The sequence below is a fragment of the Rissa tridactyla genome, chromosome 5 (assembly GCF_028500815.1).
Source record: "Rissa tridactyla isolate bRisTri1 chromosome 5, bRisTri1.patW.cur.20221130, whole genome shotgun sequence".
In the NCBI taxonomy this organism is placed as follows: domain Eukaryota; kingdom Metazoa; phylum Chordata; class Aves; order Charadriiformes; family Laridae; genus Rissa; species Rissa tridactyla.
The window spans coordinates 58,686,242-58,710,107 of record NC_071470.1 but is presented as its reverse complement, the minus strand read 5'-3'; the positions used below and the strand labels follow the sequence as shown (position 1 = coordinate 58,710,107).

At 39.2% G+C, this 23,866-nt stretch overlaps 1 long non-coding RNA gene across 1 annotated transcript; it reads right to left on the bottom strand.

Moving 5' to 3' along the window:
* Window positions 1–1,735: 1,735 nt before the first annotated feature.
* LOC128910586 (uncharacterized) lies at window positions 1,736–23,740 on the bottom strand. The gene is made up of 9 exons (XR_008466777.1): window positions 23,539–23,740; window positions 23,322–23,423; window positions 15,649–17,068; window positions 15,109–15,148; window positions 14,378–14,471; window positions 13,640–13,735; window positions 9,038–9,247; window positions 5,879–5,968; window positions 1,736–2,476 (listed from the first exon to the last, which is right to left on the bottom strand). It is a non-coding gene; the product is annotated as an uncharacterized LOC128910586 (long non-coding RNA).
* Window positions 23,741–23,866: the final 126 nt, after the last annotated feature.

The following is a 23,866-nucleotide window of genomic DNA, read 5'->3' as shown; positions in this document are numbered from 1 at the left end:
AAGTCTTTGAGTATTACAGATATTTCTTGCAACAGAAAATCCGGAAAAAAAAAATAATGATGGAAGCAATGCTTGCAATAAAAAATAATGTCAGGCAGTCTAGAATGTATAAGGCCAAGTTATCCAGAACCAAATCATCTAAATGTCAGTGCAGCTACCCACCTACCAGAGAGGAATCGGTTTCAGTCAGAGCTGCAGCACTGGCGCAGCTCCTCCCAAAGAGGGTTTCTGGGGCGTCTGCAGAGAGCAGGTCAGCGGCAAATAGACAAACATACAGTCACCTGGCTTTTCCTATGCACAAACTTCCTGCACCCCGACATCCTGGTCTGTTGGGAGAAAAATGATATGCCCTTCCAGATGAGGGTCTCTCTGTGCAGACAGATCAAAGTTCTGTGCTCGCAGGAACTGCACAGGTACAATGGGGTCAGCACTAGCATGGTATGTCCTGACCACCGCTCCAGGTCGGATCCTAGCCAAAATCCCTTTGGAACAACAGCAAGAGCATTACAATAATGTTACCTGTTGTACAAGAGGGCTGCACGTTTTCCTGTAGAGAACTCTAAATCTTATTCCTGGTTCCCCAACCAGGGGGTGTTTTAATTGTCCCATTAATAAAGCCTTAAATATCAATTGCTCAGATGCCAATGATGTTAAAAGAAACATAAATATGAACTGTCAAAGTTTTAATATCCCAGTGACCGTAAGATACTTTACTGCATATGCACATGCATTTTTGATGGAACTGTACCCGCTTCTGGAGCAGAGGCCCTTCCTTAGTTAAACAAGGTATGAATTAATAAGATTAACATGGTGCTACTCTAGTAATATTTGCCCTTGTGTACCACTCGTGGATAGTATACGGTATGTGATATACTCCAGTCCTCCATACGTTAATTCCGGGTCACAGTTTAATTAGCCCATGCATAATATATTTAAGGGATCTCTATTTGTGATGTGATTGCTTTTGTGTTTCCCGTATCTCTACTCCAGGCTGGGGAAGACCATGCTGGTGCTAGCAAAGGCACAGCAGCCTTTGGAAATCCTTTGCCAGCGACGGGGTGAGATGAGAAGCAGCAGTACCACAATCTTCCACATTAAACTCCCATCTCCCCAGAGCACTCTCGTAAGAGTCTCAGCCAGCCTGCGTTGCGTGCCTACGCATAGATACTGATCCCTAGTGATTTTAGCTACTTCTTTTCCAGCATGTAAACCCAAAATTGTTTCCAACACAAATGTCCATCTTTGGGCTACAGCTGAAGAGTGGCTGATTACTTTCCTATAAAAGTCAGACCTTGCGTGTTACACAGAAAACTATAAGTGCTGACACTGAAGCTTTAAAATGTTTCACAGAGAATATTTTCAAGAAGCAATCCTGTGAGGTCCTCTGGAGTCGTCACAAAAAGCTCACAAATGTAAAAATAGTATTCTACTGGTCTCCCTTCTTTAATTTGTATCTTTTGCCTTGTATAGAGACACGGTCTCTTGACTGTAGTAATTAGGATTATGATTTTAAATTATTCAAATTACTATTATTTGGGTTTATAAATCAAAAGTTGCTTATAGTCACAAAATATGAATTAATAACTCATAAGCATATGTGTAATACTGAAGTTTGTGTCAATGTTTAATTAAGGAATTACTGACGAAATTAAAGTCATCTAAACAGTATACATTAAGTATAGTCAAAGATACAAAGTATCACAAAAACAAAAATCTAAGGAGTTTGAGGGCATGATATCAAAAAGAGAAGTATATCCATATAATTATTCAACACCAAACACTAATCCAATGATAAAAGCACTAAGGGTTTAAAGTAATTTGGCCAGCACACAGAAATCGCTTTGCTACAATAATCACGCGCTCAGACTAATTGTGCACCTGATTCTAAAATAAACCTCACAGCTTAAAACATTAAGCAGAGGGTTAAGACACTGATTCTGAGGGTGATAAGATACAATTATGTGTTCATTGTGTTTTAGATAGGGTTGTTTCAAACCTCAGGCTAGCTTGGTCTACAGCAATCCAAGAGTCAGACGGAGAATGTTTATTGGACATACGGAGACAGACTTTTCTTTTCTGGTAGTACTACAATTTGCATACACAACATACTGACAGGGTAGCAGGGAAAGAAAGAAACAGAACGGTTAATTGATGTCATTCATACATACCTTAGGCTCATTCATTTCTTTAATATCATTTTAAGTTAGTCCCCACCACTTTTCTGTATTTCTGTGGTCACTGGTGGCGTTTCTTTCTCAGACAATATTGTCCTTTACACAACCTGTGCCTTGAAAAGGTCTGCAGGAAAAACCAAGCCATCTAGATTGCTGAAGATGTCCTGTCCCTCCTCACAATAACAAGTTGTATCCGAGCATACAATTTAAATCATGTACCTCCAATTATAAACCATAAACCATATCTTTGCTTCGCTGTTTTCAAATTCTTCTGTACTGTCTTCATTCCAAATGAGTGCCACCTGTTTCCAATAACAAAATACCTTATTAGTCAATTGCTATCAATTAACCTTCAGCAACCACACACTGCATTACAAAAGGATTATGAATGTAGATCAGATCACAGTCCATCACAGGAAGGGAATTAGGTGTATACATAATCAAAGTCCATTACACCATATACTGTGTGTAAATTACCACAGCAGGGCAGCATCAGTGTTTTCACTATATCAGAAAAACCCTTGGTGCATACTAATACTTGTTGGAGCTTCTCGTGTGATGAAGGGACCTGGCAGTAGTTAGTAATCTGACTGTGGTATTTGAATTTAACTGAATTTTATTCTCCTGTCTTTCATCCGCATCTCACGTCAGGACACATGATGCATTTCTTGTGCCTAAAGAGAAATATTCTTCCCCACAAACAAACAAACCAACCCACAATCTATTAATGCAGATTATTTACACTAGCATAAAGAATTACGAACCTGAGAACACAGAAGGAGTTATTTCACTACAGAAATTAATCCTACATATTTATACACTATACACGAAGAATTCCTAGGTTTCTCCTTAATTCTCATGTTTTCTTGGTATTCAGATGTCACATTTTCTTTCTGTTCTTGGGTCTGTCAGATCAGCAGATATGACTGAACTTGTGGTCCATCCTAATTCCAGTGCCATGATGAACCACCAGCACCAGTGGAGTCACAGCTGACAATTAAAAACATAACAACTTACTGTTGAGAACTGGCAAGCGATGCACTCAGCAATCTGACACTACTTTATTTCTAAAATGCTGCCTCAGCTCCTAAGCTTCGTGATCCCTGTTAACACCAGTACAGATTGGGAAGCTGAACTCAGACGTAATGACTGCAAGCTCTTAGAGATCATAGCCCTGTTACTAGACACCAAGCTGAATGGACTGCAGAAACAAGTGACAGCAAAAATGTTATTAACTGTTCCCAATAGTCACTGCTTTAAGATACAGATTCAGCCCAATATTCTCTTTCTCTGGTCCTTTGTCATAAAACAACATGCATGAGAAAAATCATCCTTTCTCTCCAGCTGTAGATTTTTGTGTCTACCATTGTCTTTTCTTGCTCTATTTCACTCCTGACATTCCTGTGTTTTCCCAAATATTTGTAGTGTTGGCTGGTTTAAGGAAAAATCAAAATCAAAGTTGATCTCCTAAGGACTAATTTTAAAGTAATACAGACTTCCTGTATTAATGAACTCCCTGCTTAAAGTCTAACCCAGACTCATGGAAGCCAGGGACAAAGGCCACTGAAACCAATGGGGCCTCGATCTGTCCTATATTCAGGAAACCCTACTGTGTCTTGAGGCAATACCAGCTGCTTAGATAATAATTGCTCTTTCACAGAGCCATGACCTGTAGACTTGTCTCAGAGGAACCTTTCTCCAGGATTCCCTGTTACGATTTGTGCATTTTAGAGTGGAAATATGTCTATGTTCTCACATCTACTATTGCCTCTTCATCTTCAAAAGCAAAACGAAACTGCATCATTGGACCTGATCCTGGCAGACTTAAGGCTAATACATTTTTCCATCCCACCACACACTTGTGGCTTCCGCAGTCATAACTTATGTGTAAGTATGCAAGTGCATGGAGACAAATGAACCAAATTATCACACCAACCACAATGACCTAACCCCAGATGAATGCAAGCCAGCGAGAGGAAAAGAACACTGTATTTCTTAGGAAAATGCTGTTTCTTAAGGATCAGTTTCATTTTATCAAGGCATTTTTGTTTCTGAAGGAAGAAGCAAAAATGCAATTAGAGGAAAAAGCCTAACATATGAATGTCATATGTATGGTGAAGCGCAGATAATATAGTGTTCCGTATTTCATCCTACTCCTCCTTAGCTTTCTGGTATAGTGCAAATGAGAAATTTAAACTTTGGCAAAACATCCACAAGCTTCATTAAGTTGTAGCACTGTTTAATTAATAGTAGATTTCAAAGTTGCATCGTTCTCTGGTCTCTTGTCATATCGTTTGTAACGGGATTTCCTAACAGGAGCTGAAGAAATAAGGTTAAAGAAATGCAATGACAACTCAGACTATGAATTTTGGCTTGTACTTTACAACCACTCGGTATAGGGGGGAAAAAAAGTATATTACATGCTTTCTATTGGTTTGCAGCTTTGTTCTTTCCCCAGTGCAAACCCATACAAAACCCAGTTCTCAAATCCTCTGCCTCTGGTTCTTGATCCCGTTCTTTACCTTGCGTAGTTCATGTTCCCTTTGCTTCCTCCACGGCATGGCCAATCCAACCTCTCACTGCCTCTTTCCTCCCAAAACCATTTCACCCTGGAGCCCTCCCTCCCTGTCCTGGTCCTTCCCATGAGCAGCTGAATGGAGGCTGGCACTTGAAAGCATCCTGATACGTTACGTCCCAATTTCAGAGTGCTTTCTTGCGACAGTGCTGAACACACCTGTGGCAGTCAACGGACTGCAAAGGTACATAACTGGAAGCAGACTTGTGGATTTCGGGAACCCAACATATGTTATGGAGGCTACTGTTTAACAGAGGTAGTTCCCGTGCCCCAACTGATGTCCCTGTGATCCATCACAATGCCCACCAAGAACCAGTAAAGTGATGTCCTTGCTGCTGCTGAAATCAAAGGCAAAGTTACCACATGTTTTGGGGGTGCCGGTTCAAGGCTGGGAATACAGTGTCTGCTTAATTAGCCCCCCATTTGCCAACTGCCTAAACACTTTTCCAGACCTGCATTCCCAATTTACACCACTGTAAATGAAGGAAGAGCTATGTACTCACTTAGTCATAGTAGACCTAGAAAGACTTTCTCCATAGTAGACCTACAAAAATAAATTACTAATACTGAAGAATTTGATCTATGTAAAACTAATTCAAATGCCAGGAAACATCATACGTGCAATATACCCAAAACTAGGCTTCAGCCTGCAAAGAAACTGGGCAGAAAATAACATTTGTCCCAAAGTCCCACCATGTGATGCACTTCCCATTGTCTGCACATGCGAGTACGTTGGTGTTTCCATCCCAAAGGCATAGATGACAAGAGAAAATATACAGGAGCCTGTACAATAATCCTGCTAAAAGCTCTGAAGAGAAATCTCACTGATCATGCAATGCTCTAGCTTATTGTTTGGCCATGGAAAAATACATTACAACTTTATTCCAGCATTAAAACCGCTAACTTACTTTGGACATAACCCTTTCCATAACCTGTCCCCATTAAATTATTTTACTACTACCTTGCTCAGAGCATTCATCTCTCTATTATCCATAATTATTTCAATGTGCTCCCTTTTGCCCTTTTGTTACCACTAAGACAGCTATAATTACAAAGCTGTTTCTTGTCCTAGACATCCTTGCATCACTAAGAGCAGTAGACCTCCATCAGGCCACGTTGTTAATCTTACCTATAATGACAGAACTTGTAATATTCTGGAATCAAATCCGTTTTACAGCTCGTTTTACAGCTCCGGGGTTAGTTGTAACAGTGACAGCTCCTGTGAGATGAGATTAATACATCTTTTACAAAACATGTAGAACATTTATTCTGATAAGGTTTTCTGGTAGTTTTAATGTCCTCCGCTACTTGATTTTTTTTTTTAAATATAACTACAGTATTCCACACAGTGCTGCAAAAAAATGTTAGTTTTCATACTGACATCTGAAAAAAAACAATTCTCCCCTTCACTCTCTCTTTTTTCTTTTTTTTTCTTTTTTTTTTTTTTTTTTAACTACTCAGAGACTTAGAGAGTCATTATGAAGGTTTCAGTTTTAATTCTTCTTAAATCTGGTCTACAAGAAGAGATGCCTCTTATAGATTTCCTGACATCTTAATGACATGGACTTTTAAAGATGTTTTTTCTTTATTAACTATACTGGAAAGGAAACCAACATCAACTGCTTCTAGGGGAGAAACAAAACAAAAGAAACCACCACCAAAACAGGGATTGGACATTAAGAATTTTGTAAGTCTGAATTTAATATGCTTGTTTCCAGTGGCAGGCGGCTTTAGGAACCAATTACACATACCGTAAGTACATTGAAATTGCTGCTGTGACTTACATTTATGGGGTGTGATACGAATAAAAGACCAGCCTGAATTTTGAGCAGACAGGTTCTCGGCAGCAGATCAGAATCTCTTTGAACTTTGGGGGAATTAGATGTGAGCTGACATTTGTGGCTTTGGTTCATCTCCACAAGGTTTCCCAAAACCAGAATATCAAACCCAATTTCCTCAGAAATTGAAGTTGGTCTGATCTACCTCTGAACTTCATGGAGGCAGTAAGTGAGTAAGGTTCAACAAGTGGTTTACTGAAGTTGAAGGATTTGAAAATTTGAAAACACCATCCCAAATGTGAAAAAAAACCATTTATGGTTACACAAGCAAGAAAGTTTGTGGTTTATACAGGGCAGAGTGCACGCAAACATTACAAACAGGTGTGGGAAAGCTCGTTTTAAATATCTTGTACTTTCTTTTTACCAAAATACTTCTGTGTGATTTTTTTTGTGTATCATAAACCAAATTAACAAGATTCAGATACTATTAGCTCTACTGGAACTTTTTATAGCTGCTGTATTTGAATACGCCAGTGCTAGTGCACTGATGCCAGCAATCTTTTTGACTCTGTTTCCTAGGACTATTCCCTTAATCAGCATAATAATATCATCGGACTGGTTATTATTCATCCCAAGAAAATCCTATTGATTTCACTGGGGTAGTATTAGACTTTGAACAGTTACAGATGCTGGATTATACTCCTGGCAGCTTCTTATGGATCTCTCCCATCCTCCTCTGGTTTCTGCCCTCCATGGAGCTTCCCTCAGTAGACCCGTGTCCTCTATAATGGTTTCACCCAGAAGCCTTCACCCTACCCATTAGAGACCAGGTGTTCTTTGGGATGTGAGTCAGGCCAAAAGACAATCAAAGGTTGTTCTAACATCTATTACTTGAAATTGTGCCTTGTTATGTTGAAGAGTCAATTAGCTGTCAGATATGCAATTAAATCAACCTATGTTGTGTCTCATTAAATCAGATATGAAGCGAGGAATGATTTTTTTTTTTTTTTTAAGACAAAGATTATCCTGGTCTGAAAAACACCTGAGCAGCTTCAGTGCATAAAATTTATCCTGGAGCTATTTGGAATAAGATTGCCAAAATGTCATGTGTCCTTTGACTCATTGACTTTAATGAGAGCTGAGTGGCTGAATCTTTATCTACTGCTTAGAAATTTGGGATCAAGGGAAAGGCATGTCTCAATTCCATGAAAGCATAGTATTGCATGTATTTTAATTGCTCTATTCGCACTTACTCATCAAGACAATGCTGAAACACAGGACTAAAAAAGGTAATCCCCCAGAGGAGTGATGGACAATTCCTTGTATCACTGCAGCAAAAGCAGTTTACAGAAACAGTCAAAACACACTTGACCAACAGCCTCCCAAGATGGAAACTGATACAGGAACGAAACATTTATGAAATTCAGAATTTTTACAAATTTCACAGGATCCAATTCAGAGGATCCTCAAGATTTCACTTTAACAAAATATCTGAAGTCTCACTGAATCCCATACCGTAATTCCTAAATACCATTTGAAACACTTTGTGTTTCCAGCGATTTCAAGCTCCAGCAGATGTAAGACCTAGTCAAGAAGCAGGTATCAAGAAACAGGGAATGCTCTCAGAGAAATGTGGAAGGCAGGCAATACTATAAATTATAATTTAACGTAAAAATAAGAAGAGAAATAATATTGGAAACGTAGATCTGCACTATTCTTCCCTCTTTATTTTCATTATTTAAAAAAAAGGGGGGGAAGGGGTGAAGACATCTAGAAGTCTCTCTTGCCTGCCAGTTACTTCTAATAGTTTCTGATTATTGGCTTAACAAGCCCCAGCTGACTGATAAGGACTGAAAACAAATAGCTACCGCAAGTAATTAACAATGGCTAACTGGGCTTGTTTGGACACTTGTTTGTTGTGGATGTCTCTTTTTCACTATTTTTGTTGTAAAAACACATATTTGAGAGCCAAGAAGTCTGCCAGGGTGACTGACAGGGTCCAACTAGTCAAAGAGGTCTCCATGTGCCAGACATTTTTCAAGACTTATTTTAACCCATATCAATTTCAGTATTGAGTCATCTGCAATTGGCTGTTAATGAAAATCACAGAATCATAGACTCGCCTAGGTTGGAAGGGACCTTTCATATCATGTAGTCCAACCATCAACCTAACTCTAACCTCAAATTCTGCTATAAAAGGCAACTTCTCAGGAAACAAACATAAACCAAAGACAGGGATCTGGGAGTGAGCAAGGAGTACAGCAATGTGAGGTATGAGCACCACATCCCTCTGGTGGGAGGGAGCCAGGGGTTTGGGGAGGTTGGTTGCCTCCCACATTGCTTCAGGGGCAACATAAAAACGCCCTGACCCTTACCCTCAAGAAGGTTGTAAGGTTGTCATCTAGCCCTCAAGGTTTAATTCAGACTAATTTAGCTCCCGCTGTGCTCAGAGGGGCTCATAGTTGTTCCTGATGTGCTGTCTTAATGCCATGAAATAGCATTTACATCACCTGTATGTTGCAGCTCCTCAGTGGTTCCAGGGGAGTCACAGCAGCGGAATGCAAGTCTTCGTTGCTGTGCTGGATTGCTGGCTTCCCACCAGAGGATATCCAACAAGCAGTCGGGATTGTCTTCTCCAACATAAGAGGCAGAAATGCCAATTTGGGAGGCTTTTCCTTTCTCTAACAGGAATCCTCAGTCTGACAGTCATGTTAAGAGAGCTGTAAATACATGATATAATAATATGATATTTCTGCAGGTAACTGAAGCATTACAATAGACTTTGTTATCTGATGGTGGTTGATGCAAGTCTCCTGTAAAACCGTGCTCAGGCAGGTCACTTGGATCATCATGTTTTTCCATTTTGGGCTTTAGCCAACCTATCTAGCAAAATGTTTTCTGACAGGCTCCTTGGCACATAAAACTTACCAGTTCGTGGTATATCGGTGGAGAGTTACATCTAGGATAAACACAATGCCTTTGTGAGCTTTTAAAAAGAAGGGCTAAGACAAACACATGGGTCACCTGCAGGAGGTTACCAACACCAGAGCTTTCCATCTGAAGCCCACAGCTTTTTAGTGTGCCCAGTGCATGTGGTCACAGGAGATTCCTGGGATCCCTGTTCTCAAGAGAAAAGCAGGAGGTTTATAGGTCTTGGAGTGAACACAGCAGAATAAGAAACATGGGTGGTATGATTTCAAACCATTGGTGCACTGGTTTGCTAGGTACGGCACCAATAATGTCATACAGCTGAATTAGTGCCTTCCCAGACACAGGCATGGGCTGTGAAGCTGATCAAGAGTGCGGTAAGTAGCTAAGGGATTGGGAAAACATGGGTCTATACAAATGCTCCCAAATCCCAGGTGCAAGTCAGATTGTTGTGGTTTGTTGGGTTTTTTTTAAATAAAACATGGTTAACTTTTAAAATTGGAGGACTCTGGTTCCCACTGTTGGAGGTAGACATTGGAATTTCATGAAAGATGATTACAGAAATTACAGGGAAAAACTCTCCCTCCCAAACTGAATTGGACTGGTACGAGTAAAAAAAAAATGAATCTTGCATTTCCCCTCCTGCTTGTGAACAGCGGAGGCTGCTTTTGCCCCTCCGGCCCAAATCTGCAGCTACCCATTTATCCTAGGGTTGACTGAGGCTCAGAGAAGGGTTAAATCTGTGTGAAACCTCCCAGCATCCTCCCCCCGCATCTCCTTTCCAAAATGTGTTTCACTTCTGTATATTTCTAGTCATACTAAAATCAAACAGCTCTTTAGCTCCATTAGAAAGACAAATTCAGAGAGAAACCCAGCTCAATTTTAAGACTGGGGATTTAGACAGACTCACATCAGACATTCAGATGAGCTTAATTCAACTTAAAATGCATGTAATTTGGCCATAATATTTCTTCCTCTTTTTAGCTCATCCTTATATGATGTCAAGAAAAATTTAGAAGACACACAGCAGACTCTAATGATGTGTTCCTCAGTTCGTGGTCTCTGCTAGTATGAAATCTCTCACAAGCTATTACTCTGTTTAGCACGCCCAAGAGTTTCTCGTGTACCTTTGGTAAGTCACTACATTATTTTCAACCTTGTATGACTCGGGTTTCTAAATGCAAATGTCTTAGTAAACTTTGCAGTTGTCTTAACCTATCCTCAAAGTAATCTTCAGATTAAGAGTGAAATGAAAATTCAAGAAACAAACTGTCCCTCATTTGCTAAAAAGTAAGCCTTTCACTGCTAAGATCGTAACTTTTAATTAGGCAAGAAATAAATAAATGAGAGTTGGGCAGACTATAAAACTGTAATTACCTTTTAAAATTACTGCTAACAAGCAAATTAGCCACAGCACGGAATAGCAGCAGATCAATAACAACAGTAAAAGTAAAAAGATTTTGCTGATCGTGTATTGTCTGTGGATGCAAACTGTAAAAGAGGTCCCCGCAGGCCTCACAACAATAACCTACAAAAGAATGAGACACAAAGGGTATCGAGCTCAAAGATGCTTCAATTTCCCTAGGTGGTGAGCACTCGTCCCATCAAACCACCTATTAGTCACAAACTCATACAACCAAGAACTCTCAAGCCTCTTGAGGTCTCCTGTCATCTTGAAAGAGGTAATACCAATGAGAGGCACTAGTTCCTCTTGAAGCATGTTTAGTTTATTGTTTTTCAATGGCTCAAGCAATTTACGATGGTGATGCTGCCAACACATATAAATAAGTTTGCACATCCACTCTTCAGCAAAGGTCTGGACGCTCAGTGCAAATTAGTTAACTCTGAGAATTAAAAACAGTAAGTGGGCAGAATCACAAGATTTTGCCACAGAACAACAGAAAATGTGTCTTTTCTTCACTTGCTTTAAAAGTTGTTGGCTGACATATTGCAGCAATTGTACATTTACAAATGTTTTGTATTGCTGTATATTTCATTAAAATAATTATAACTTTTCTGTATCTGACTTTGCTACAGCACACTTTTAATTCTTTCTGAAAACCCTGAATGATACAGCTATGTTTTGTAAAAAAGTCCATTTTTCAATACTGAATACTGATTTGTATTTGAAAAGTGAAAAATGTTTCTTTTAGATATCTGACAGTAGGATTTCCTTTTTTTCTTTTACTCACTATACATTGTACCCCAAATAATGGAAAGAAATTATCTCACTGAAAATAACCTGTTTAGGTATCCGATGCCATTGGTACATTTTCAAGAGCTATGTTTGTATGTTTGCATACGTATACATTTTAAGCTTTATACAAACCATAACGATAGGTTAATTTTGAAATAAGTTAAGCACATATAACACAAAATACCCTCTGTCAAAATGTTTGCTTATCAGCAAAGCAATAAACAGGCTTAGGAAATCTTTCAGATAGGATATTAACTGTATTTAACAGTGCATATAAACAGTTACACGGTTTACCATCAGAAACTGCACGTACAGACCATCATTTTAAGGGTAAAGATGTGTTGTACGGCAATGGGTTACAGCCTACCTATTATGTAGCCATTGTGTATGTGAAGGCTGAAAGGTAGGAATAAAGTTGATATCCATGATGATATATAAGGTCTGTTCTACTATTCTAATTATTCATTACAGCCATCCTGCTTATTGTTATGCCATTAATTAGTCAGAGTACGTTTTAAGTGGCTGTTCTATTAGTTGTCTTTTCTTGTCCAATTTACAGCAATAGCAATCAATGTTTCTTCCATACAAAGCCCAACCAGCATTCAAAAAACTCCTTTTAATTACCTTGAGTTGCGAGTTGCATTCCAGAACACCAGAAATACTAAATGCTTTCAGCTTCACCAGATACATTTAAAGATGATTCACTGTAAATAGCTTTTAGGCGATTTATCACTCCAGTATTTGAAGTCACGCACTAAATGGGAATTGCGTAGAAAAAAAGTAGTGCATGGTCACATATTTAAAGACAGCGGTCGTATATTTTAAGATATTTTTTCTGGTGACATACAAGGAAACCTTAATTCTGCTACTGCTACATTTTGAGCACTTGACTTTGCAAACAAAACAGACTGTACATGTATTTGCATGTTTTATGTGTTTTAGGAGGAAAAACAGTACAGTACATTAGCTGCAGTCAGAAAAGAGACTGTAATTTTTAGATGACACATACCCTGTGGAAAGCTGCCCACACGAACACAGCAAGAAATAGCTTCAGTCCACTGATCCCCTCTTTTACTCTGGATAAAGCCCTGTGCAGAACTGATGTGGACAAGATGGGTCTGTTCCTGATGGGATTAACTCTGCCCCCCATGCTACCAGCCAGGGGGGTGGTGGAGCAGCCTCCCCAGCAAGGGATGCTGCAGGACCAGCTAACGCAGCAGCCAAACTCGGGACATGGCACTGGGGGAGAGTCCCCAGGCATCCACAGACACCGTGGGCTGGAGGAGAGCCCTTAAAGCCTGGTCAGGCAGACAAGAACCTGCTAAAATTCATGGTGAGGGGAGAGGTGGATGAACTAGAGGAGCACAAATGTCCTCTAGATATGAAAAATGTTCACTAGGTCTCAGTCAGTGGGGCAAATAATAATTGTGAATCAGAGGCTGGTATTGCCTCCACCGCATTATTCAAGGTATGCTTCATTTCATTTTTAATATAAATATCTGTGTTACTCTGTGTGCCTGTGGTTTCATATTCCCAAGAGTGAAACTGGGGAAGAAATACCTGTAAAGGTGACTACAGGGCTTAAATTTTAAGTCCCTAAAGCCTGGGAGCTTTAGGTATAGGCTTGAACCATATGTTTTATTTATTTTAGGAAGGGTCCCCTAGACATATTATTGAACCAGCCTTGGTTACTGTTATTGATATCTGACATAAGGTTATACTTAATCACTAACATTTAGTACCACTGCTATGAGGAATCTGAAAAATCCAGTCTGACCAGCCAATCTACCATTATGGGAAATCCTTTCCAGACCCCAACAGGCAACTGCATAAATAAAGCACACAGCAAAATATCAAACCAATGAATAAGCTGTCATATAAACAAGCCAAACAAGCTAGTAAAAACCACACTAGCATGTAAAGCAGGAGAACAGAGATCTCTGCCATCAGAATGAGACATATGAACCAGGACAGCAAATGTACGTACTTGCAAGGGATGAGGCGATGGAGGGGCAGGCAGAACAGCTGAATTGGAGCTCTGACTCCCACTCGGTGGCCACACACTGGAAGCAATAAGCAGCACCTTTTTAAAAACAGGAAAAGAACAAATATATGTTTGTAGTATAGGACTTGGAAATGTGTGAGAAAACGGACAATGGCCTTTCTTGACTATTAAAGTTTGGTGAAGGGAGTTTTTCACTATTTCTGTGCTGGACCCACGCATGACCCATTCGGCAAGCAGGGTTTCATCTTTATAAAATTAATCTGAGTGCAGATTTCAAAAGCTGGCAAACGTTTCCATGGATTTGTAACTACTGAACCTATACCTTTCAGTGCAGTAAGGGAGATTTTAGGGGAAATCCTAACCCATCATAGCCAGCTGAATATTACATTTTACTTTTTCATTCCTTCAGGAGAGACAAGCACACTCTTTATAAAAAGAGGAACTGAACTGAACAGATAAGTGGCCAGTTCAGCAAGTGCTACAACTCTTACACAACTTGTGACAATTAAGCTCAGTTTAGGTTATACTGGATTCACATTTTCAAATTTTAAAAAGACAAGGAATTTTACATTGCCGGAGAACAACTGATCCTTAAGTCACTAAGGTGAAGTTGAGTCCACACACATTTACACCAAGAACGTGCTTAGCCCAGCCCTGTATCTATTCAGTCCCACCATGTAAGTTCCAAATTAGCTCATTTCCAATAGCTGTATTAAATACCATTTATTTCTCTTCCAGCTTCAATGTTGCTGAATCTGCATTCCAGCTGAGACTCAATAGACATTATATCCAGTTTAGCCTTTTTTTAGCCTTTCTGCAAACATGAGAGAAGTAAAAATCATGCTGATCATGTACACCACAGTTACATTAAAAAAAATTAACAGACTAGTAACAGATGCTTTAATCACAGTGTTGCACACAGTAACCATCCCCTTTTCCCACAAGCTAAGTCTGTAATTACTATGTATTTGCATGGGGGACTCAGACATGTGGCTGTAATGACAGTTTTTTGCCTTATTCTTCCCCATTAGTGTTGCTACATTTTTATTTTTAAAGTAGAAAAAAGAATACACACAATGTCTAAAAAAACACACATTGAGTATTTTCTAAGAAATTAGTGGGCAAATCTGTCAATGGAAAGTTATTATGTGCCACTGAGTGTGGTTTTAAAAAATAAAACCGTCTATGAGATTTGTGATATTGCTCATGTGTACTCTACTCCTCCAAAAGGAAGCTAGCTAAATTTTTTAAGAATAAGTTTCACAAGAGTATTTTTTTTCTTCTCACTCAGAAACATGTTTAATTTGGGAATAAAAAATGTTATTTGACCTGTTGTGATGGATCAGATGTCTGAGTCACTACACGAACCTCATTTCAGTTAAAATCGAGTCTCTGCAAAAAGGGGGAAATACCAGTTTAAATCCATGGCTCCTGGTTGACGATTTCCTTACCTTATTTCCACCAGGAGGCAGCGGCAAGAGTTGCACGGCACTGCAGAGAGACAGAAAACAAAGATTGTCTCTTTGTAGTTCTGCCATCAAGTTTTATGCTCTTCTTCCCCATTCATCTTTAACCCAAATTCCCAAATGCCCGTCTGATTGCCCAATGATAGTTAGAAGCCTAGATAAGCTCTAAAAGTACCTTCTGAGCATTTAATTTTCATCCTTACATCATGTAAAATTCCTAGACTCAGTTCAAGACCAGTATGTGGAAAACAGGGTGAATACAAGTTGATTAAATGGCTAGTTGATGAGTCAATTATGGAGAAAAGGATTTCATGAGGGAATGGACAGAAGTTGTAATGAGAAAATAAAAGGGAAAGATGTGGGGTGGATGCCAAATATTGAGAAAATAATAACCTCTTGTGGCATTTAATTATTGTGCTTTGGTATTATTTTTTTCTATTTCGACACTGGGATAAAATAGGGGAGACAATATCTACCCTTGTCAAAATCAGTTCTTGTGGCTTATGGTAGATTACAGCCACCTACCTCTATTTGAACTCTTTGCCAATCACAGTTGGAAGTAATAGGATATTACAATCGCAGAAGTAAGTTGAAAGCATCGCAGAGATGACTTTGATTTATACTGGTCAGCATAGGTCCCCGACACCTGTACCAGCAAGGAGTTTGGTATCATCTGTTCACACAGCTTGGCTGCTTGTCAATGTATGAATATCCTTGAAGAGTCATAAACGAGGTCAGGTAAGTGACTTCCTACACGTGTTGTGGAACTTGTGTATTGCAGCTGTTAATGTTTCCCAGCCCAATCTTGGACGCAGCAAGATGTCACCAACTGTTCAGCTTTTGATTCCATTGATCCTGAGCAATTCTTCTGCCCTTCTAGCTTTTGTGCCTCCTCTGTACCTGGTTCTTTTATCTCTTTGGTTTTTTTCCTTTGGTTGTCCTCCTTGGCAGGAGCTTTCTCATCCTTTTTCACAGCTTTCTGTGGAGAGCCTCGTTAAACCTTTCCTCGAGTCTCATTTTCTCTATATTTCACACCTTATCACTGGCTGATCTTATCCTTCCATTTAAAATAAATGCATGTAATCTCTCCAGGCTGTTGGCACACATCTACCTTTCTGCTTCAGAGCTGCCAGCCAAACTGAAATTTAACTCTGTTATTCTGACATTGTCTCTGATATGACAAGCCATCATCTCAATACGGCTAAAATCAAGATCCCCCTTTCTATTTTTTTCACCTCTTAGCTTTGAGCAGGGTATTTTATCCTAGATATCTCTTCTTTACATTCAAGTCTTATACTTGCTTTCTGTGATGCATAGTTAGGATGCAGTCTTCACCATCTGCCTGTACAATGAAACTTGGGTATCAACCATATCCTTGGACAAAGCAAATGCAAGTTTGACCAACAAATATCCATCCAGAAGAGTATTACTGCTAAGATAATTTTCCTAGCTCAATGCTTTGCCAATGGCTGCTTTCTCTGTGCATTCACCTTCTCTGCAGTGTCAGACATAAGCTCTTTGACTTTGCTTTCAGAACTCTTCACCATCACCCATGTCCATTCATTATCAAATGATTGACTTCTGCCTTGGGTCTTCAGTCTGCTCCCAGCTCCAGCCTCTCTCGTATTCCTGTTAGCCATAGAAATACCTATCTTCATACTTTCTACCATGCTGCACGTAGAGTTACCCATAACTGCCTGTGAAATTACTTCCTTAACCTCCTTCCAATCCATCTTTAAATCTCTCCTTGACAACAGTTATTTTGGGGGTATGCTCTACAACTGCACAGGGTGCTGATCCTTGTTTCCCAGTGCTTCCTCCTCTGCATCTGCCCTGCATCCACCCATTTTCTCTCTTCTAGTATTTGGGAAATGTTCGACTGCAGGGATTCGTTCTCTATTGGTACAGCAAGTAGTCAAACAGGTTCCTGGCCCATGATTGGTCTCTGATTCATGATGGTAGCAAAAAGAAATAACAATAACAGTAATAAACAATAATAATAGGAACAACAATAATAAAAGAACCTAAGAAGGCTTTAGATATTTCATATTAAACATGCTTCATTGCAGTTTTCTGGAACATGACATAAAAAAAGCACAAGCAACAGCAAGGAAGTATGGGGGGTAAGGGGAGAAACAAAGCCAAGTGAAATAAAAATCATGTCTTAAGATGGTATTTTATACTTTCTTTGTAAACTAATTCTGGTCACTGAAAAAAAAAAAACCAAACCCAACCCCCAAACCCCTGCAATCTAAACAAACAAGCAAGAGCTAAAAGCAGGAAGGAAAAGAAACAGTCATAGGAAATGAGAGGGAGACATACAGATGACACACAGCATGTCAGACAGAAATAATAATACAAAGCCAGGAAATTGTTGTCCCCTAGTGATGACTTTGGCCCACAGTCATGCATAACACTGCTTACCCCACCTACCCATATCGTTTGGAGAGTTAACTATAATGCATGCTTTTATATTTATATTTACTCATTTTTATATGAATTCCACTTGCAGAGCTTAAGGAAAACACATCTTTCTGCAGTTACTTATTTAAGGTGGATGCTGTCTCAGTGCAGAACTAGCTCACTTTTATTGCCTTTTACCTCCTCATCTCTGACATCAATGGGAAATCACCTCCTGTGTAACTACCTAAACACATCTGTGAGAAAAAATTTATGCCAGAAAATAATATTACACTCCTGACCAACGTCCCCCTAAGAAAGGAAGTTTGGTGACGCAGACATTACTTTGTCCCTCCTCTCTGCGCCCACACAAGAGAGACGGATGAGAACCTGGCTTTGAATGCTTGACTTGCACGAGGCTCCTTCTGCTTTGCTGGCACCTTTGTCTTTGGTGGTTACCAGGCAGCTTGTTGCGTCCCTTGTATCTGTCTCTTGGAGCAGATGTTACGAGATTTTTTTATGACAAAGTCCTGTGGAATTTGTACTCATTTTTGAACGCATGAATTTTGAAGAACTCAACTGTTCTTCTATTGAGTTTTTGGTATACTTGGCTATTACAAAAAGCAAGGAAAAGATTAAAATAATAAATAAAAAAAACGTTAGGCTCACTAGCAGATTTCTGGAATAATGTATTGCCTTTAGTTTTAAAACTGGAATGTTTCACAGTAGCATTAGTACGACAAACAAAAGCAAACCCAAACAATTCAAAGGACATTAATTGTTGATGTTCAAACACACATTTAAGAAACAGAAGGAATTTTGGACTAAATAAAAGCAGAAGCAAGGAGAGACAGCTGGGAGAGGGGAACAAGAAGGCTTGAAACTCTGTGCCAACAAATGATAAAGTACAGTTTTTACAAGCCTACTTTCTTTATTCTCTATTCAAATAAAAAAAGCATTTTGCTACTGTCAGTAACGTTTATGCACTGACTAAAGCTAAAAGCACACTGTGTGAAGTTCAGTTTTTTATTCAGCACAGCCTGTGTAAAATATATGCAAAAAAACCCAGTGCATTGTACTCAAACTTAAGTTTCTTTTCAAAAAAAAATAAAAGACGCTGACCTTGCAACCTTTCTGCACATGAGTAGTCACTTTAGGTCAATACTAACCATCCAGGTATTTCAAAGCACTGTACATGCATTCATTTATCAATGGGAAAATTAAGGCACATAAAGACAAGTCCAGCAAATAAGGATTTACAGGATGAGGTCCTAATTTTTGTCTGTCATATTTAAACTGATTTAAAACTAAATACCTTCAAAAGCCTGAGGTAAAATACAGTACATATAAGTTAAACAGGCTTTAGAAAGCACAGAAGATAAGAAGGCTAGAACAGTAAGTTCAGTGCCTGTTTATAAGCTTTGGGTTAAGCATTCATTTATTTTACAACTGCCGAGCCTTTTTCAGCATTCTCTGGCTTCCAAAAAATACATTTTAAACACACTTTGAAAGAAAACACTGACATAGTTGTACGTGTACAAGTACATGTGATTGTATTATATATAAAAAAACTAAATATTTCTGTACAGGGTGGCAAAACTGATATAATTTCATTGAAATCACAAGCCATGGATTAGAATTTAGTCATATCATTAGGTAAAACATAAAAGGTTCAGAAAGACACATTTTAAACATAGTTTTCCTGGCCACAGGCAATGAAGACAGTCTTCCTTCTAGTACCCCTGTACTAAGGAAAGTGTATTTCTTTCTTTAGGTCTTCTTATGCCAACAGTTTTTGAGCAGAAGTTGAAATCAGTGATTTGCTCTGCCTAAAAAATCGATGGCTTGTGCATTACATGCTACAGAGGGGTCCAAGACACACACATGGAGCTGCATCTAAGAAAGCCATCACAGTAGCCCAGAACAATTCCACAATTTTATTTCCATGAATTACACCCCTCCTTTGTTGTGGTTCCCAATAGTCCAGATCCCTACAGAAAACCATTCCTCTTTTGCAATGAAGTGGCACACGCAAAGAAACCTTTTCCTGGTCCAAATATGTGCATTTGTAAGCTTTTAGTGCAAGCACCATGAATCTTGGGTGCTTTGGCTGGAGCAGTAGAAAAGGTAACTTTGTACTAGGGAAAAAAAAAATCCCTCCACAAGCCAAAAGCTGAAGCAGCACGGAGCCAAGCTGGGCAAACGAACAAGTGGAGATGGATCTTACGCGGGGCTGTCAATGCAGTAATGAGGAGAACATTCCAACGGTAAATTAAATCATATTGAAGCTGTATTGCAAATGGCATGTTAAAAGCATGGAAGGAAGGAAGGAAAAACAATCACTATTGGTGCAAGATGGTAAAGCAGCACCAAAAAATGACATGCATTTCACAAAAAAATGGGTTCTATTATTAGCACAGGATTTTCGTACACTTTAAATCAAAACTGGCAGCTCAATATGGGCAATATCAGCCTAAGTTTTGTCCCAGCTAGTAAGCAGAACCAGTACAGATCAAACCAAATTCCTTGTGTTGGGAATGAATGCTGCTCGTCAGAAAAGCATCGTGATGAGCTGCTACAGGGAGACAGCCCTACAATAATCAATCATCAATCAGTCATAGAAAGTGCTTATTCTGCCATTATACAAGGATCTTCATTACTGTATGTGCACTGTTCTCAAGAGAGAAGAGATGAAGGTTTCTTTCAATGATTAAAGCAATAGTTTTCATGCAGTAAAACACATTTAATTCTAGGGAAACAAAAAACAAAAAACAAAAACAACAAAAAAACAGCAAACCAAACCTAAAACGGGAAAAAAGTACCAAACGAGTAGATACAAGCAGTAGTATTAATGAAGGATCCGTGTTCTTCTATTTCTTACTTCATTTAAAAAATGCAAAATTATAACTTTTCCAGTTTAGTAAAGGGGGAAAGGATATTATAATCCACAGAAAAATATTCTTGAAGAATTTAGAACTTAATATTCCCTTTCAAAATGACAGGGAATACTGCACTGATCCAAATTTTGACAGTGGAAACTGACCCAGTGAAATGTGTGCCCCTTCAGAGTAAGCTATTTTAAGCTCCATGGAAAAAATATTGAATTATATTAGAAGGTTGATAATAATATTATTTTAAGGTAAAGGTTAAGTATCTAAATAAAACGTGTACAATCCTGAGTACAAATGCAAAATCAGAGTGCAAAAATGGTTTGAATCTGCAGAAGTCTTTTATATTATAATTCATAACTCTTGAGATCTGCAGATAATAATATTAAATCCCCTGGAAAAGAGGGGTGGAAGGAGAAAAAACATTTCTGCTGTTTATTTTTGAAACATAGGCATTTTCTTTCCCTTAAGTGAGCCTACAACCACCCTGGCACCTATTCTGCACCACTAAATAACAACTGGATGCTCATGCTTGGAAAGCTGGGTGAGGGAAGCAATTTAAAATTTATTTTCATAGTGGAAAATAGGTTTTGCCAAAATAGTTTCAGTTTATGAAAGGAGAGAACAGCTGTATTTGGTTTATAATAAATCTTTCACAAATCAGTAAAAGCAAATAGACAGCACAACTGTAACCCATAAAAGTGGAAAATATTAAACAACAGACAGTGAAGTTGTTAAACTTTCCCACAGATGCTGTTGGTAAAAAGCCTCTGCAGAATACATACATGAAACGCGCGTGAAAAGCGAACCTGAAGGCAAGGGGCATTGGAATGAGGCAGAATTACTTATAGAGGAATATCCTGTTAAGGTGGCTATTCTGGGTAAAGAGGAAGGTGTCTCCCGCAGTTTCCTACTCCCATTACTGAATGTTAGTGCAGAATAATTACTTGCTTGCCAAAAATGACAGGACGTTGACCCTGCAGACTTATTGAATTCGTACTGCTTGCCTCCAGGCCATGTCGGGGGTTATTCAATTTTGCCCGAGGAGGACAATCTATTATGAGAGATGAGTCAAGAAGGCATCTTCTCTGATTGCCCACCAAAACCATTATCTCAGCGTGGAGGGGGCATGAGCAGCGAGCGGACGGACAAGGCAGCGCTGATCCCGATTACCGGGGGACCGGATACAATTTGCATTACGAGCAGCAGTAGAGCTCAGGGCAATCAGCCGGGGACGGAGCCACCGGCCGCGTGAGCGCCGCGCAGCTAATTGCTTGTGCTTGGCCTGGCAACCTTCACCCTCGCGAGGAGGAGGCTGATTGGCTTGATCTGCAACCGGGGGAATATTTTTACACTGACAAAACCGCACGAGTTTTCCCCAAAGGGAAAACCAAATGTTTTAGGTGCGGTATGTTTTTACATCTCTGACACCGCCTCTTGTTACAGCATAATTGTTTGATGTTGGCGTTTTTCAGACACTTAATGAGAGACAGTCGAGGCACAGCTTCATTTAAAAGAAACAGACTAACAAAACCAGCAGAAATGTTCCCGTGGAGGTAAAAAACAAAACAGGGAAAAAAAAACCCACAACCAAAACACCACAAATAGAGGACTAATTTTTGTTGAAATATAAATATGTGATCCTTTGCAACAAACTCGCCCCAACATCAATGGGAATCTTTCCAGTGGCTTTTAATCACTTTAAAGCAAGCACCTTTTTCAAATGAAGGTCCTGTTCTTACAAGGTTTTTACAGGTTCCTCAGCTTTGAAAGGAGCAGTGCTGTATTACATACCTGAACACAGTTGTTTAATTTATGGAACTAATTGGACATGTAAAATAAATCAATGTTTTCCAGTTCTCAAAGCATATGGTCTTCCCAACATTGTCTGGTGCTAGGGAAATTGATCTGACACCTGACTCAAAGCAAAATGAAACCATTGGAAATGTTATGTGGCTCATTTCAATGAGTTGGGTTTTATCTGAACCACATTAAACTCTTTGCTTGTGAGAAAACAGAAACTTAGTGCAGGAATTAATGTGAAAACACAGGTACCAACATTGAAAAATGCAATGAAAAATGCAACAAAACCACCAATAGTTTCCTCAGTTCTGTTCCTAGAAAAGGGGGGAATCATCCTCCTAGCCTTGCACCCGATTTTCCAATATTTTGGATAGTCTAGAAGTGTAAAACTGTGATGGGAAGCTGTTATCTCAACAAAACAATTTTACAGATTCTAACATCCAAGAAAGCCTGAAATTTCTTTGTCTAGATTTGAAAGTTAGTTAAAACCTATGGCCAGTATGCTTACAAGATTAAAGTCAAACATGTATTTCAACACATCCTAGTAAACCTTAAAAAACCACTTTGCACTGTTTTGCTGTCCGCGTTAGCATAAATTATCAGTTTTAAAAAGAGAACAGAAAATTCTAATATTAACCATGGATCACCAAACCCAAGAGCAAGGCAAAGTGGGTATAAACACAAACTAATTTATTCTGCCATGGTGACTGGTCTGTCACTAGCCTGTGGGACAGCTGGATGGGTACAGTGTGTATGTATCTACAAGTTACCAAACTGATTCCTCTTGAAACCACATCTTTGATTACAGTGAGGGGAAACAAAGGAAGATGAAGACATTGTGTCAATCTTGTTTGCAGTGTATAAGAGCAGCCCATATTTAAGGGCTTGGTTTAAGACCTCTCGGTTTATTCAGACCGATAAAGTGAGTCCTTTCCTTGTGAAAACTCAATCCCATAGTTAAGCGCTCCCCTTAAAACAAACAAACACACACAAAACCTGTTCATAGTAACTTTGTCCATTCACACATTCCTTTCACGAAGCAGAACAGTAATCATCAGAGTAGCAACAAGGCACATGAACACAGATATTGAGTGTCACTTGGGCTACCTGGGACATCCCCTTCGTCCAGTTGTTGCAGAAGGGCTCTGATCTCCTACCCGTCCTGAGTCATCTGTACCAGCCTCACATCGATCTCTCCACTTGGGCTATCTATCATGACACAAGGTAGCTCTGTTCAGGCACTTGATTCACATCATACAGAACTAATACAGAACTATTATAAAGCATTATATAATATTAAGCAACCATCAAAAAACATTCAAACCTTGCTCTGAAGATAGTTTTCTTAATTTTCTTCCTGGCTTTTCTGGAGTGAGCATTCTTGTAACATCACACAGCTTCAAAGCACTGGTGCAACTTCTGCCTGAAGTGAACCAAGGGACCTCTGGCCAAGATTCTCCTTGTCACATTTTCCATGTCCCAGAGCGCAGTATATCCCACACATTGCATGAGGAAATGTTCTTGAGCAACATATTACTATAATGAGATAACGATAATAATAACATTTTGCATTCTCAATTGGTGTTTATTCAGTTGAAAGTTAAATCCCCAGTTACATGCATGAAAGAGCTGAATTAAAGAAGACTCCATTT